Raw genomic sequence first — 14,671 nt, 5'->3', positions numbered from 1 at the left:
TTTGACTTTCCTAACCTGCCATCATGCAAAATCTTCTCTCCGTTTGCACATCATTTCCATCAATACTGATGAAAGCTGTAGTAAGCCTTAATCTATCTTCACTGGGAAACACACTTAGCTCTGATCTGAGCCAACTCTAGTCTATGACTCAGTGCCAAAAGGATTTTTGGGGTGAGACCCAAGGCAAATGAATATATATGGTCCTACTGGAGGCATGGGAGATTTAAAGGGAAGAGTGGGTGGAAGCCACGAGGAGACAAGACTCTCCATATCCTCTGGAAATAGTGACTTCTTTTTTGTTGAAGGTTTCCCAGCTTCTGGCCAGCTATAAATGGAATTATGAAGGACACAGATGTCATGTGGGACATTAGATCATCGCCTCTTTAAGGTCTCTTCCAACCAAAGACTTTGGTATTTAATAAGAAAGAATTTAGCAACAGGAGCTCTGCTCTGTTTTCAGCTGAAGGAAACCCTTTTCAGGTGAAGGATACGCTTAGCACTTTTTTCCAAGTAATGCATGTATTCCAGTGGAACCTGTGCCAATCCTATGAACCAGCAATCCATCTCTGGGTATGTATCCAACATTCATAGGAGTTTTATATCCTCCAGAAGATATGTTTAAGAATTTTCATGGAACTTTTATTCATAATAGTCCCAAACTGGAAACATCCTATAATGTCCATCAGTAGTAGAATGGTAAGTAAAGTGTGATATATTCATATAATGGAGTACCATATAGCAATGTAAAAGTAGTGATTACGGATTTATTAAACAACAATTGATGTGTCTCATAGACATAATACTGAGTGAAAGATGTTAGGCACCAAAAGATAGATGCTGTATAATTTCATTTGTATGAAGTCCCCAAATAGCAAAAATAATCTGTAGTGAGAGAAATACAACAATGATTATCTTTTAGGGGGAGAATATTTACTGAAATTAGGCATGAAGACAACTTTGTGATTGCTAAAACCATTCTCTATCTTGACGTGATGGTGAACAAATATAAAATTTCACTGAACTGTAGTTTTTTTCATTTTACTATATGTAAGTTATATTTCAATTTTAAAAGATAAAAAAGAAAGAGAATAGTTTCTTTTCCATGAAGACTTGGTAATACTCTGAATTTTTCCAGCATTCCATGTTAAGGGAAAATATCCTATTCTGTTGCTTTGATGAACTGGTCCTTAAATAACAGAAATTGCTGTACTGCTACTAGTGTAACCACCAATTATTGAAGCTACTCAACAAAACATGTTACTATATGAATTGCAAAATGCCCTAAATCAAATTTTGGCTTCCAGATCTGAATCCTACTTCCAGCTCCACTGCTTATGAGTTGTGTATATTTGAAGCTTCTATCTTTGGGAGGACCTCAATTTTCTGATGATTAAAACAGACTGCCATTCATCCAACAAATGTTTATTGAGTGCCTACTATATTCAATGCAGTGAGTTAGGTATGTTTTTAAAATAGATAAATCAGCGTCTGATAGAGTTGAGAGCTTTGACTGAGGTCATACATGTAAAATCACATGATGCTTAAGAGCTGCTATGCTGATGCAAGAATGTGTTATGAGGACACAACAAATATATTCAGTGCCACATTCAACACAAGGTAATTCTTTACCCCAAGAAATTAGAACTTTTACTAAAATATTCTCAGTCTTCTGTGTATATAAACATTTGCACCTAATTGAAAAATTGAGTCTGTACTGAGGTTTTTCAATTTCAAAAGTTCCTTTAGATATTAATGTGTTATGAATTCAGAAAGACTTAACATATAGTTTAGTGAGTTGGATATAATATAGTTTTTCATATGCTGGAAAACCACAAAATGAGTAAATAAGTCACAAATGAAAAAATATAATATGGCATCATTTTTGTAGAAACTTAACATGCACATGAATGCGATTGTTTCTGAATATACACAAGGACACGTGATTAAAGTATCACACTATGACTGCCCATAATCAGTATAAAATGGTAGGAGCACGTGTCTTAGATTGGGTGCCCCCACAGCCAAGTACAAGACCAGTACTTTGGTGCACAGTGTTTATGGGGAGCAGGGATAGGGAGAAAAGAAATTGAAACCATCAAAGGGTGTTTTATCGAGGTCACTACTGTAGGCAAAAGAGCTCAACTCCACTGGGAACTCTTTAAGATAAGGACTTTTATATACACAGTTGGCCCGGTATCAACAGATTCTGTACCCATGGAGTCAACCAACATTAGATAGAAAAAAATACTCAATTCTAGAATGTTCAAAACAGCAAAATTTGAATTTTCTGTGTGCTTAGTACTATGCAGAATGCAGGTGAATGAAGCAATGTGCAGGTACACCCTGCCACAGCCTCCCACCACTACACAGGGCCTTAGTCCCTCCAGCACTCATTGGAGTACTGTTTGCCTCAAGTCTCACTCACATACTATGTATTTAGGCCTATGATGTTCACGTCTGTGTGGAACATGTACAGACTTCTTTTTCTTGTCATTATTTCTTAAATAATGAAGGCTAACACTATTTATATAGTGCTTATATTGTATTAGATAGTACAAGTCATCTAGAGATGATCTGAAATGTACAGGAATGTGTACATAGGTTAGATACTAATGATATGCAATTTTATATGTCTTATGTCTTATGGTTTATATCTGGATGTCCTTCCAAAACTTCTTGCACTCATAGGTAGGGCCTAGGGAGGTGATTGGATCAAGGGGGCCTGATGCTTATCAGTGGATTAGTCCACTATTGAGTTTATAGCTAAATGTGATTTGGGAGACGAAGCCTGGTAGGAGGAGGTGGCTCACTGGGAGAGTGGTCTGGAAGGATCTATCTCCCTCCTTCTTCCCTTCACCCTCTCTATCCTTCCCACCAGCCACCATGATATAAACAAGCCTCCTCTACCATGCCCCACTGCCATTCTGACCTGCCTTGGAGACCTCCGACTATAGACTGAAACCTCTGTAAATTGTGAGCCAAAATAAACATCTCCTTTTTTAAATTGTGGGTGTTGGTACTGTGTCTCAGGTATGAGAAAGTAACTAAGACAATCTGAACATGGGTAGATTTTGGTGTCTGTATATGGGAGTGTCTTAGAACCTGTGAGGGATGACTGTACACTGGGTCTGTCCTTATGGGTAGACATTTCCCCTGGAGACATTGATTTCTCCTCATTTCCTTGATGTGAGGGTTGAGTGTACTTTTTCTTTTTGTTTTTGTTCATTTGTTCATTTTGTTTTGTTTTGTTGTTTCTTTGATTTAGACAGGGTCTCGCTATGCAGTTCAGGCTGGCCTTGAACTCACTATGTAGCTCAGGCTGGCCTCAAACTCGTGGCAATCCTCTTGTCTCTGCCTTGAATGTACTCTTGAGGGTTTTGTGGACAGCTTAGGCAAAGACATGACCTGGGCCCTAGAGGTGGACTATGCTAGCATGGCTGAAACCTGAAGGTGGGACACCAATCACTTCTTTGCTAAGTTCTTACCCTGGGAAAAGAGGGAAAGGAATATGATAAAGAACAACACTGCAAGGAGCTAAATCTGGATCTCTAATATTTCATTTCTCAAGAAAATATGTGAAAAAAAATATGGTAAAATGCGAATGTTCAATAAAGCTGGATGGCAGGTGTATGAGTATTCGTTATATTATTCTCGGTACTTTTCTATATTCTTCAACTATTTCAAATTAAAAAATTAAGTTACATCAGAATTAATTTGTTTCAGGAGAGCTCTGATTAAATAATTATGCAGAGCAGTTATGTGTCAAATAGTAATATAATTTGCCACTAGTTCTTAAATTAAGTTAATGTACCTAGGTATAATTTCAATGGAATTTGACTAACAAAATATTGAGTTTTATCCAAAATGTCATGGTTTAATTTTTATTCTAGTTGAGAGATCTCACCTGATAAACATTTGATTGTATTTCAGTTGTCTTACCAGAGCACCTTGTAAACAAGGGGTGATTTATCCATTTTCTGGTTGGAAAACTAACTCTAAGGAACTCGGTAATTCATTTGAGATCGCTCAGCAGTAGAAAGGCAATAGAACAATGCCGAGCCCTGTTCTTTTATTTTAACCTGGGATCCCCTCCCTCTTTTACCAAAATCCTCTAAAAATGGTTAATAGAACAATCTAGTGTACAATCTAGAGTATGCATGCATGTGATTGGGTCAACATAAGGCCACGGGCAAGGAGGACATAGGGATTACAATCTCTACACTAAAGGATTTCACAATCCAGTAAAGAAATTATAAACAAGTCAGCCATATCAGCCCATCTCGTCTTCCCAAGTGTGAGGAAATGGCAACAGTGAGTTTTACCTACAGAATGTCAGCTGTAGCCACCACCGACACACAAGTATTTACCAAGTATCTGCTGTGTACGGGACTGCTGTTAGCACTGCTCATTTCCAGACTATTCCAAGGTTACCAGGTTCTTCTTAACCTTTCCTTAGATGTGTGTGCACCCTGCTTTCTCCCTTGAGATTGATATCTCTTTGCCCAAGGGGAATTCATTTGTACTAGGAGATATTTTAAAGAGCAAGCAAACTCAAACCCAACAACCATAGGAACAACCACAAAAACCAATGCAGCCCAACCTTGAAGAAACCTTTTTTTGATAAAGTCGCCTTTGAGACTTCATGGCTCCACTCAAGTCAAGCATTTCAAGTGGCTGAACTTGCAACTTGGACTCAGAGACATTTTTTCTGGAAGGAACTTGATGGGCTGTTTAAATGGTCAACAGGTAAGTACTGCAGAGTAATAGCTGCAGATCTTTTGGCTTTTTACACTTATGACTGATGGAAAATGTCATTTGCACCCCTTGATTTATATGTAAAAAGCCTAGTGCAAAATTACAGCAGAAGGATTTGTTTTTCCTTCTGCCTCTGTTAGTTGGATGACATTTCAATTGAGGCATTCTTGTAGTACAAAGCAAGTGGCCTGGCCTCCTCTATATACTTTCCAGATCCATCACTGAACCCATGAATGATTAAATATCCACCTTCCATCTTGGTCCCTGATAGCAGCACCCTAATTTCCCAGACTACTGTTCTACAGTTGACAACCAGAACTCTTATCATTTGGTCTTTGATTTGTCAGAGCAGGCAGTATGAGAATGAAGGAGCTCAGAATTTCCACAGGACAATCAGGATTCCTGACAGCAGTCAATTTCTTAGTGGCTCTAGTGGGGGACCTCTGGAAGGAATCAAGTACTACAGATGTCTGTGTAACTGGACTGCTTACCATTGTTTTGGTTTTTCTCTTCTCATCACAGTCCAACCTCTTCCTCTGCCCTATCTTGCTTCCATCTCTCCCCCCTGCCAAGGGCCAATCCTGAGTGCACTTCCCTGTAAACTTCCTGTATACAGATCTGTAAATCAGAATCATCTTCCTGAGGAATTGGACCTGTGACTGAATCTAGGAATCATTTCTGCCTCCTCTCTTTCTTTACCTGCCTCTGTATCATGAATCATTCAATCAATCAAATCTTGAGTGTTGATGGTGATTTTGGAATAGTTCTTGAATCTACCCATGGTTTCCTACTCCATTCTTATTATTTATCTCTTTTCAGTAATTTTCCGGATGTCTGTGCCAGCCTCCTAACTGCTTCCAAACTCTTGTTTTGTCTTTCTCAAACATGTTCTTCCCATTGTAAACAGAGAGATCTTTCTTAAGAGTAGATCTGGTCTCATCACTAACAATAGCTTACTATTTCCTTAAAAGTCTTAATGTGACCTTGACCTTCAGGACCTCCATACCCTAGGACCCTCAATAATGTCGTTCCACGTTCTGCCATGTGTGTGCTGTGCTCCAGCTAAAATTAACTATTTACTGTTTCCCAAATTGACCACAACTTAGGACTCTGAGATTTGGGGCCCTGCTGTTTCCTTTTCTTACAGTTTGACTCTTCCACCTCCACCCACCACACAGACAGGTGCATATACACACTGACACACGTACACATGGGCACACACAAATACTGCCTTTCCTTAGAAGGTTTCTCTGACTCTAATGCTCCTCCTCCATGGGCATTGATGTTCCACAATTGGAACAAGTCTTACATTAGATTGAGAAGAAGATCCTGAAGGTAAGATTCCTGGGAAAGTGATTTACTAGGAAGTATTTCCAGGAATAACCAGTAGAGGAGCAAAGAAGCAGGGGGAAGAAGGGGAGTAAGTAAAGCCAGGGTTCTTTGAATCAAGTCCCCCAGAGGGTTGGAGACTTTGCTTCAGTCCCAGAAGGGAGCTCTAGAGAAAGTGACACTTATACCTCACTATTCTCCCCCACAGGCAACAATATGTATACATATTTAGATATTATACCTATGGAATATTATGTACCTGTAGTCATTCATTAAGAAGAGAAGAAAACTTCTCAGACATTTCAGGCTTTCTTTGGTGCAGGCAAATCAGGCCTCAGCAGCACGACAAAGAGAATGGGATGACCTCTGTGGGGATGAGTGTCTTGACGGTGGGCTTGCAGGGACCTGGTGAAGAGGTCCAGGGACTGTGGGTGGAGACTGGCTCTTACCACGCCTGTGATGGTCTAGTAACTGCCTGGGCCCCTACCGTGAAAGGCAGTGGTCTCCTGGCCAGCTGGGTATGCGTGTTGACCATGGGAAGCGAAGCAAGGAGATGTGTGCTTCAGTGAATGAATGAGGGATGAATGAATGAATGAATGAACAAGTGGCTAAATACCATCCACCTTCTAATAGGAGCCTTTGAAATAGGGACTTTTCACAGTCAGCACCAGCAGACAGATGCAAGTTTTCCATGTTTGAACATAGGCTGTCCTTCTTGTGAGAGACTGGATATATACTTTGAGAAGATGATCTTTTTGCAAGAAGTCAAAAGTACAGCTCATGCTTTATACCAACCGCATATTTCACAGAAGTCTTGCCTTCTTACTTTAAGAGGTCTGATGGCTGCAGGCAGCAGGAACAGCAGGCTTCATGACGAAAGATCAATTGGTAACTCTGGATGTCTTCAAGTCTGAGGACAGCCAGAAGTCACGGTCTGTTAGCCCTGGAAGAGACAGCTGGAAATAAATCCACCACCTTGACTGTTGCCTTTAACACCGAGGGTGTTATGTTTTAGGTCTAGAATGTCTTCCAAAATCCTCCTGTGTTCAGAAGTGGGGCTTTGGAGCGTGACTGGATCATGGGGTGCTATACTCATCAGTGGAGTGTATAGTTAAATGTGATGTTAGGAGGTGGAGCCTTGTCAAAAGAGGCAGGTCCCTGGGGGCATGAGCTGGAAAAGTGTATCTCCTCCCAGGTTCTTCCTTCCTCTGCTTCCCCACTGCCATGACTTGATCAGCTTTCCTCCCCTAGGTCCTTCCACCGTGCTGTTTCTGCCTTGGAGCCTAACAACCATGGACTGAAACTTCTGAAACTGAGCCAAAATAAACTCCTCCTCCTTTAAGTCTTAGGTGTCAGATAGTTTGTCCCAGTGATGGGAAAATGACCAACATAGAGGCTGAAAGGAGTTAATTTCCTTGTCCAAACCCTCAGAGACTTGCTGACAGTCTCAGAGTGACAAATGGCAGAGCCAGGTTGTCACCCAGGGCCAGAGACTTTTCCTTGTACCTCTTTCCTTTAGCCTATCTCCATCACTTACTGTAGCCCATTTGCCAAGTCTCCTTCCTTATGCTCTGAGTTCCTGCCTTGTCTCAAAATAGTTTTCTCAAAATCAACTTTACTGAGGTGTGATAGGCATAAAGTATAACGTCTATTTTAAATGTTCAGGTCATAGGATTTTGTCAAATTTACATATCCACACATGGTATGCATAACCACTACTGTTATAGCTGTGTCTAGCTGTCCCCCAAAGCCTCATGTGGTCATAAGTGGGGCTTTTTCGGAAGTGGCTGAATCTAGAGTGTGTGATGCTGGAAGTGATTCATGGTGCAACGCTAGGCTCAAGGGCGGTAGGATTAAGGGTGTGAATGCTACCTGCCCTAAGTAGTCCGGATAAGGTATAAGGGACAGAAGGATGCTGTTAAGGTCCCTTGTTGCCTTGCTACCTTCTGTCTGCCATGAACTGTTGCCCCTCTGCTATGTGGCACCCTGCCTTGGAGCCAGCCGATTATGAAACCTCTACAAACTGTGAGCCAAAATAAACCTCTCCACCTTCAACTTTGGGTGTCTGGTATTTGGTCTCATCAATGAGAGAAAAATAACCAAGGCAACTACAGTCAGCATATACAACATTTCTATCACTGCCTTAATTTCCTTTGTGTTCATTTGGAGCCAACCCCCACCCCGACCTCCAGCCCAGGCACCCATGGTCTGCACTATAGATTAGCTTTCTTATACTCAAATGTTATATAAATGGAATCCTACAGTGTGTATTCTTTTTTCTGTTGTCTGGTTTCCTTCATTCAGTATTGTCATTATTATTATTGTTATTTTGGATTTTTGAGACAGGATCTTGCTAGGTACATCAGGCTGGCCTTGAACTCATGGAGATCCTCCTGCCTCAGCCAATGTATCTTTGCCAGCACTTGATATTGTCAGATCTTTAAATTTTAGCCTTTCTAGAACTAATATAGCTACTACTCAGGGCTTTAATTTGGACTTCAACTAATGATACTGAGAACTGTCTTGCATGATTGTGGCCAATGATACTTTAAAAATACTTTTCCCAGTTTTGAAATGAATTTGCTTTTGTTAAGATTGAATTCTAAGAGTTCTATATTCTGGGGTTTTGTTGTTGTTGTTGTTTTTTTGTTGTTGTTATTGGGTTTTTTTTTGAGACAGGGTCTCACTATGTAGTTCAAGCTGGCCTTGAACTCACTATGTAGTCCAGGCTGGCCTCAAACTCATGATGATCCTCCTGCCTCAGCCTCCTGAGTGCTGCAATTGCGGGTGTGTGCCACCACACTCAAGCTAAGAGTTCTATATTCTGGATATAAGTTCTTTGTCAAATTTACACAAAGTAAACATATTCTGGGCTGGGGATTTAGCTTAGTGGTTCTGCTGCCTGCCTCGCAAGCACAAGGTTCCGAGTTCGATCCAGTACCAAAAGAAAAAAAAATTTTTCTCCTATTTCATGGGTTGCTTTTTCCATTTTCTTAAAGGTGTCTTCTAAAGAGCCAAAGTTTTATGTTTGGATGTAGACCACTATGTCTATTTTTTCTTTTATGATCCATTCTTTATTTTATTGTATCAATCTAAGAATCTTTGCCTATCTAAATGTCACAAAGATGTTCTCATTTTTCTATAAATTTCATTATTTTAGCATTTATATTCAAACCTGTGCTCCACTCTTGAAACCCTTCAGCCTCCTTCCTAAACTCAGAGAGGAATCCCATGCTGATGCCTGCAACAGGCTGATTCCAGACTGAGAGGTGTGGGAGCAACAACTTGGCAATAGGGCTTATTTACTACTAGGCCTTCTGTGCTCCTGATCAACCTCAGTGGCCCAAATTTCATGGCCTTGAGATGTAGAACTGCAGTGACATTTAATGACATGTTCTCAGGAGCTGTGAGGATCACTGGTTGTATGAACACAGGGCAGCCTGTTGACTTCTCTGAGGCTGTTTTTGCATCTATAAAATGGGGATGATAAAACCTCCCTTGCAGGATTATTGCCACAATGAAAAATGAGAATAATATAATATATATAAGAAGACATTTTGAAGAATCTCAGCCAGAAGAGGCCCTTGCTGAGCCAGAGTCTCTTAGCACCAGCACTGTTGCTGCTATGTGGTCTTTTTTTTTTTGGTTTGTTTTTTTTTGGTACCGGCGATCGAACTTGGGTGCTGCTATGTGATCTTAACAGTATTTGGATGGCATGCTGATGGCCTGCTCTGTGTTATTGTAAAACTGTGTGGATGGCATGAGTTGACGGGCTTCGACAAGCTCATCTGAACCTTTTTAAAAATAGGGCTCCTGCTATATTTGGCAGGTCACTGCTCTGGTATGAAGGGACTTTTAGGGCTATGCTGAGGAAGCAGCTGAGCATGGCTTGGGGGTGGCCACCAGTCAGCAATGAGTCAGGACATCTTTAGCATGCCTCTTGAAAATGTTTTAAAAATGAGTCCACATGGGGACTTTCTGTTTATTCTCTGAAGCAGGGACAAATGGGCATGATGGGAGGGTCTTACTCTGCTATGACAGCTTATGTGGTCACATCATCTCCTCCTCAGCCTTTTGCAGAGTCAGAGACTGTGCCTCTATGGGAAATTCAGGGAAGGAAATGGGGCAGTAGTGCATATGGACGTATTTTAAGGCTTGTAGTTTTATGCTTTGGGATCATTTTCTTCTTAAACTTTACCTGTACAGCTGAAAACACTTTTTTTCCAAAACTGTTTCTGGAAAATAGTGTTTTAATACCAGGAATTCTGATTAGGTGTCTGAATTGTCCTGTGTATGCAATGATGATGCACAAACCCATCCATCAGGTTATGTCACCTTCTGAGTCTTAGTTTTTCTCATCCATAAAATGGGAGTAGTAATATCTCATATATTTGCTGTGAGAGTTATATTGGTTACTACAAATGTGTCTTGAAGAGTGCCAGGTAAACAGTAATAAATATTGTAAGTGCTACTTATTATTATTATTGCTTCATTCTATTTGAAGTTACCTTTTGTCCCTCTGTGAGTATGTGTGCACATACACTGAGTAGCTGAGCAAGTGTTTGGGAAGGTCTTATATGCACTTAACATTTTTTCTTTGAAAAACTGAGTGTCTACTTTGGAAGTCCTTAAGTAGTATGTGATTTATAATTAACAACAGCCAGGATTCCTTCTAACCTTTATTTAATAGACTGAAATTCTCCCTGCTTCAATGACATTTTGTGGCTTCTACTCTTCCCCTCAGGAAATTTCTTCAGATCTGCAGGAAGTTTTGAGTTGAGCTGATCAGAGAAGCATTAATTCCTCGTTCCTTCACAGAGGCAAAAAGCACCTCTCCAGCATTCTCAGCACTGTGTGCCCCCGCTCTGTGCCCCCTCTGTGTGCCCTTCCTCTCCAATCCACTCCCTGGATCTAATCTCCCAAACCTACCCTCCTCCTCCTCTAAAATGATGTAGGAGCCACCAGCCTGTCAAGGCAGTTGGAGAAGGGACTACATTGTGTGGATTATTGTTCCTCCTGCCTCTGTGCAGTGCCCAGCTCCTCAGTAACATTTGCAGTGCAATCATTCTCATCACATGAACGATGCAAATGAGGAAGTGTGGACAGGAGAAGTAGAGAGGCTTCTTCAAGAACACAGGCAAGTCAGCATTTTGGGGTACCCCAAAATCACCTGAGGGAAGGGGCAATCCTTTCAGTGGTACTAATTCTGACAGTTACATTGAACAGGCCTGTGCCCTGATACTGAATGTAAGGTGGGGCTGCCAGCTTATTTGAAATCACAAGCTAACGAAGGCCTGTGACATGCATTATAACCTTTTTTTTTACCAATATCTCAATTGTGTGGGAATGTAAGAAAAAATAATATGTTCTTCTTCATATCACCTTATCAAACACGATTTTTCACATAGCTTGTTCCCGCTCCTGGATGAAATCTCAGGCAGGTCCCATAGGTTTTCAATCCCCTTTAGTCTCAAGTGCAATCTAATTTCAGTAAATAAAATGTCCCATCTAGTCAAACCTGAAAACTTCAATCTTTATTCAATTTCAGTCACCTTCCCATCCCCCACACCAGCCTATTCTGACTGTGCTGTGTGTGGGAGAAGATAGAGGCACAGTTGATGTCTTCTGTCCTCTGTTTCTTTCTTTCATTGCCTCCTCCAGTCTCTAGCTGCCATTTTGAGTCCAGCCTTGGTTGGTGCATAGGAATGGGGAGAAGGGCAGGACAGAGAACCTCTCAGTAAACGGGCACAGTTGGTACTGGACAGGGAACTTGCCAGTACAGAGACGGTTCAAATCTAACTGTTGTTTTGGTACTTCTCATGGTCCCTTCAGGATTTGCATTGCTGGGAATCTCTCACTAGTACTCCTGTGATAAGGGGGATAAGGTTCACTCCTCCCTCAGTCTCTGGCTTCGGTGCAGATCACCGCTTGATGTAGCCAACTGACATAAGCGGCCTTCCTGTGCAGAGCCCAAGTCTGGTCACTTCCAGGACCCACATCTGACTCCAGGATCTGCTGCCAGGGCAGCTGCTCAGCTAGACTTGTACAGTACCTTCATACATCCCTGGGAGGGAACCTGATGGCTCTCATTATGTTCCTCTAGCTCTGAGCATTATATGTCAGGCTTTAGGTGGTCTCTAAAAGCCCTTACATCTAATTTAAGGGAAGAAGAAGTAGCCTATTCCCCTTTGGTCATGGTGGTACTGGTTCCAGTACCTTCATCACTCTCTCTACCTTCAACTTTGAATGGACTACTTGTCCTGGAGTTGGGTAATAAGTATAGGTCCCTTATAATTTATCTGTATCTACTTTTTCACTTTATATAAAACTTTTTCATTGAAGTGCAACATTCACATGGCAAAGTGGATGAATTATAAATGTACAGCTTGATGCATTTTCACAAAGTGAATATCCACCCATGTAACCAAGACTTAGATCCAAAAACAGACCATTCCCAGCACCCCAGGTGCCTCCTCATAGTCCTGCCTTGCACTTCCCTTCCCTCAAGTGGAACTGCTATCCTAACTTCTAAGATTACAGTTTATTTTGCAAACCAAGACAAGTCTGAGAGTAAAAGAGAGCATGTGATACTTGTCCCACAAAATGGTCACCATCAATTCCTTCTCTTCCTGTGAACACATGTTATGGCTCCATATTTAGAGGTGATTAACTCTTTTTATACTTCATTAAATCTAGGCTGGTACTTGACTACATTGACTTGTAGAATATTGAAGATATGATTCTTTCCTACTTGTGGTCCAGCCTTGATTCTGAACCTCCTGTAAAAAGTGTAGATTCACTGAAGAAAAGTGTAGATTCAGAGAAGAAAGGGGTGATGTGGGAGGAATACTTGGCTGCTGGTTATGTGAGTAGTGAAGTCAATTTTGAATGTTTAGCTCAGATGATTCCCACCTCAGATGCCATCTGACTGCAAATGCTGACATTCTCACCCTTGGACTTTTAAGCAGAAAGTCTCTTTGATCCTCAGCTCCTAGGACCCTTCTAAGTGCATGCACTGTTACCACCTAGAGCGGAATTACTCACTAACTCTTCCTCCTTTGTCCCAGATGCTTTCTTCCTCCTCAAATAAGCCTGACTCTCATTTGATCTGCAGACAATTTTGTTTCGCCTGTGAAGCACAAAGACATGTCTTGTTGACTAATGGCAATAAACTGTAATGAGGATGCCTCAGTCACTATGTGGACATAGAACATAAGGTATTATCTGTTCAGGAGCAGACAAAGTCATACAAATGACAGACAGTGGAATGAAGTTCCATGATGCTGGGCTTTGCATAGAGAATTAGGGGTAGGAAGAAGGTTAGGTGTAATGTCTTGGGAGAAAAACAAATAAAAAGTGCCTGCTCATTCTGCCCTGGCTCTTTCCTACATTCCCTTCACTGTCCCAATGTAAATAGCTGATAGTTGGCAGAAAATTGCCCATCCAGTGTACTCAAGGACAAAAGAAACTAAGGAAGGCTTAGCCAAAACTGGACAGGAACCAATGATAGAGTCATTTCTACTCATCCCTTGGAGATGAGCTATTTCTCCTTTTTGCAAATGAGGAGGGTATCATTTGCTTATAGGACTTGACATGAGGTGGTAACATCTCTGAGGTTGATGGTCAATTTTTATCTTGGAATTGAGCCTTCATCTTGTATAGCTGGTTTTTTTCAAGATAGTGTAAGAAATGTAGGCTAATTGTAGGAGAAATAAATAAAACAGAGATAAGAAGATGTCAGCAGCTATTGGGATTTATCCTTCCATACTGTCAGATATGAGATGTCATATCAATCCCTATTCACTTTTACTATTGACATTCTGAATCCATGAAACCATGACTGTACCACTTGGAACATATTTTTTTCTTTTTTCTTCCTTTCTTTCTTTTTTCTTTTTTTTTCTTTTTGGTACAGGAGATCCAACTCAAGACCTCATGCTTTCGAGGTAGGTGCAGTGCCACTGAGCTAACTCCCAAGTCCATTGAACTTTTATTTGAAATTCAGAACTTATCATTTATTTTATTTACATGCCTGAAGTATGTGGCTGTATCAGGCCATATCCTAAGAAGTCATCAATTCACACTCAAAGTTCATTTGGCATTTTATCAGTGGTTACAATTTCTAGGAGGAAAATAGTTTGACCATAATGCATCAATGACTTGAAATACTATGATTGCTCAGGGTGCCCTGTTGTGTCATGTACATTAGTACACTATGATATACATTATGGCTTGGATATTGAATGCCTCCCAAAGGCCCAATTGCAGAACGTTTGGTCCTAAGGTGACACTAATGAGAGGTGGTAGAATATTTAGAAGGTAGAGGCTAATGAAAAGGTTTTAGGTCATCAGGAGCATGCCCCAAAGGAGGTAGTGGAACTGTGGGCCCTTCATTTTTTTTCTTTTGCTTCCTGGACATGAAGTGAGCAGTTTGCTCTACCATGTGCTCTCGAACATTGTGATGTAGCACTTGTATCAGAGGCCTAAAAGCAATAGGTCTACTTGGTTGTGAACTGGAACCTCTAAAACTATGGGTCAAAATAAAACTTTCTCCTCATAAATTAATTATCTCAACTATTTTGTTATA

The 14,671-nt window shown here is 40.8% G+C and overlaps 1 long non-coding RNA gene across 1 annotated transcript in view; it reads left to right on the top strand.

Moving 5' to 3' along the window:
• Positions 1-281: 281 nt before the first annotated feature.
• The window catches only part of LOC110350256 (uncharacterized), a 127,376-nt gene continuing 112,986 nt past the window's right edge, over positions 282-14,671 (top strand). Inside the window, exon 1 of the long non-coding RNA XR_015442434.1 lies at positions 282-570. This is a non-coding gene — a long non-coding RNA (uncharacterized LOC110350256). The remainder of the gene's footprint in view (positions 571-14,671) is intronic.

Source organism: Heterocephalus glaber, unplaced genomic scaffold (genome assembly GCF_053883595.1).
Source record: "Heterocephalus glaber isolate CG9 unplaced genomic scaffold, H.glaber_assembly_v1.0 deba00001547, whole genome shotgun sequence".
Taxonomy (NCBI): domain Eukaryota; kingdom Metazoa; phylum Chordata; class Mammalia; order Rodentia; family Bathyergidae; genus Heterocephalus; species Heterocephalus glaber.
This window is presented reverse-complemented; position numbering and strand designations above follow the sequence as displayed.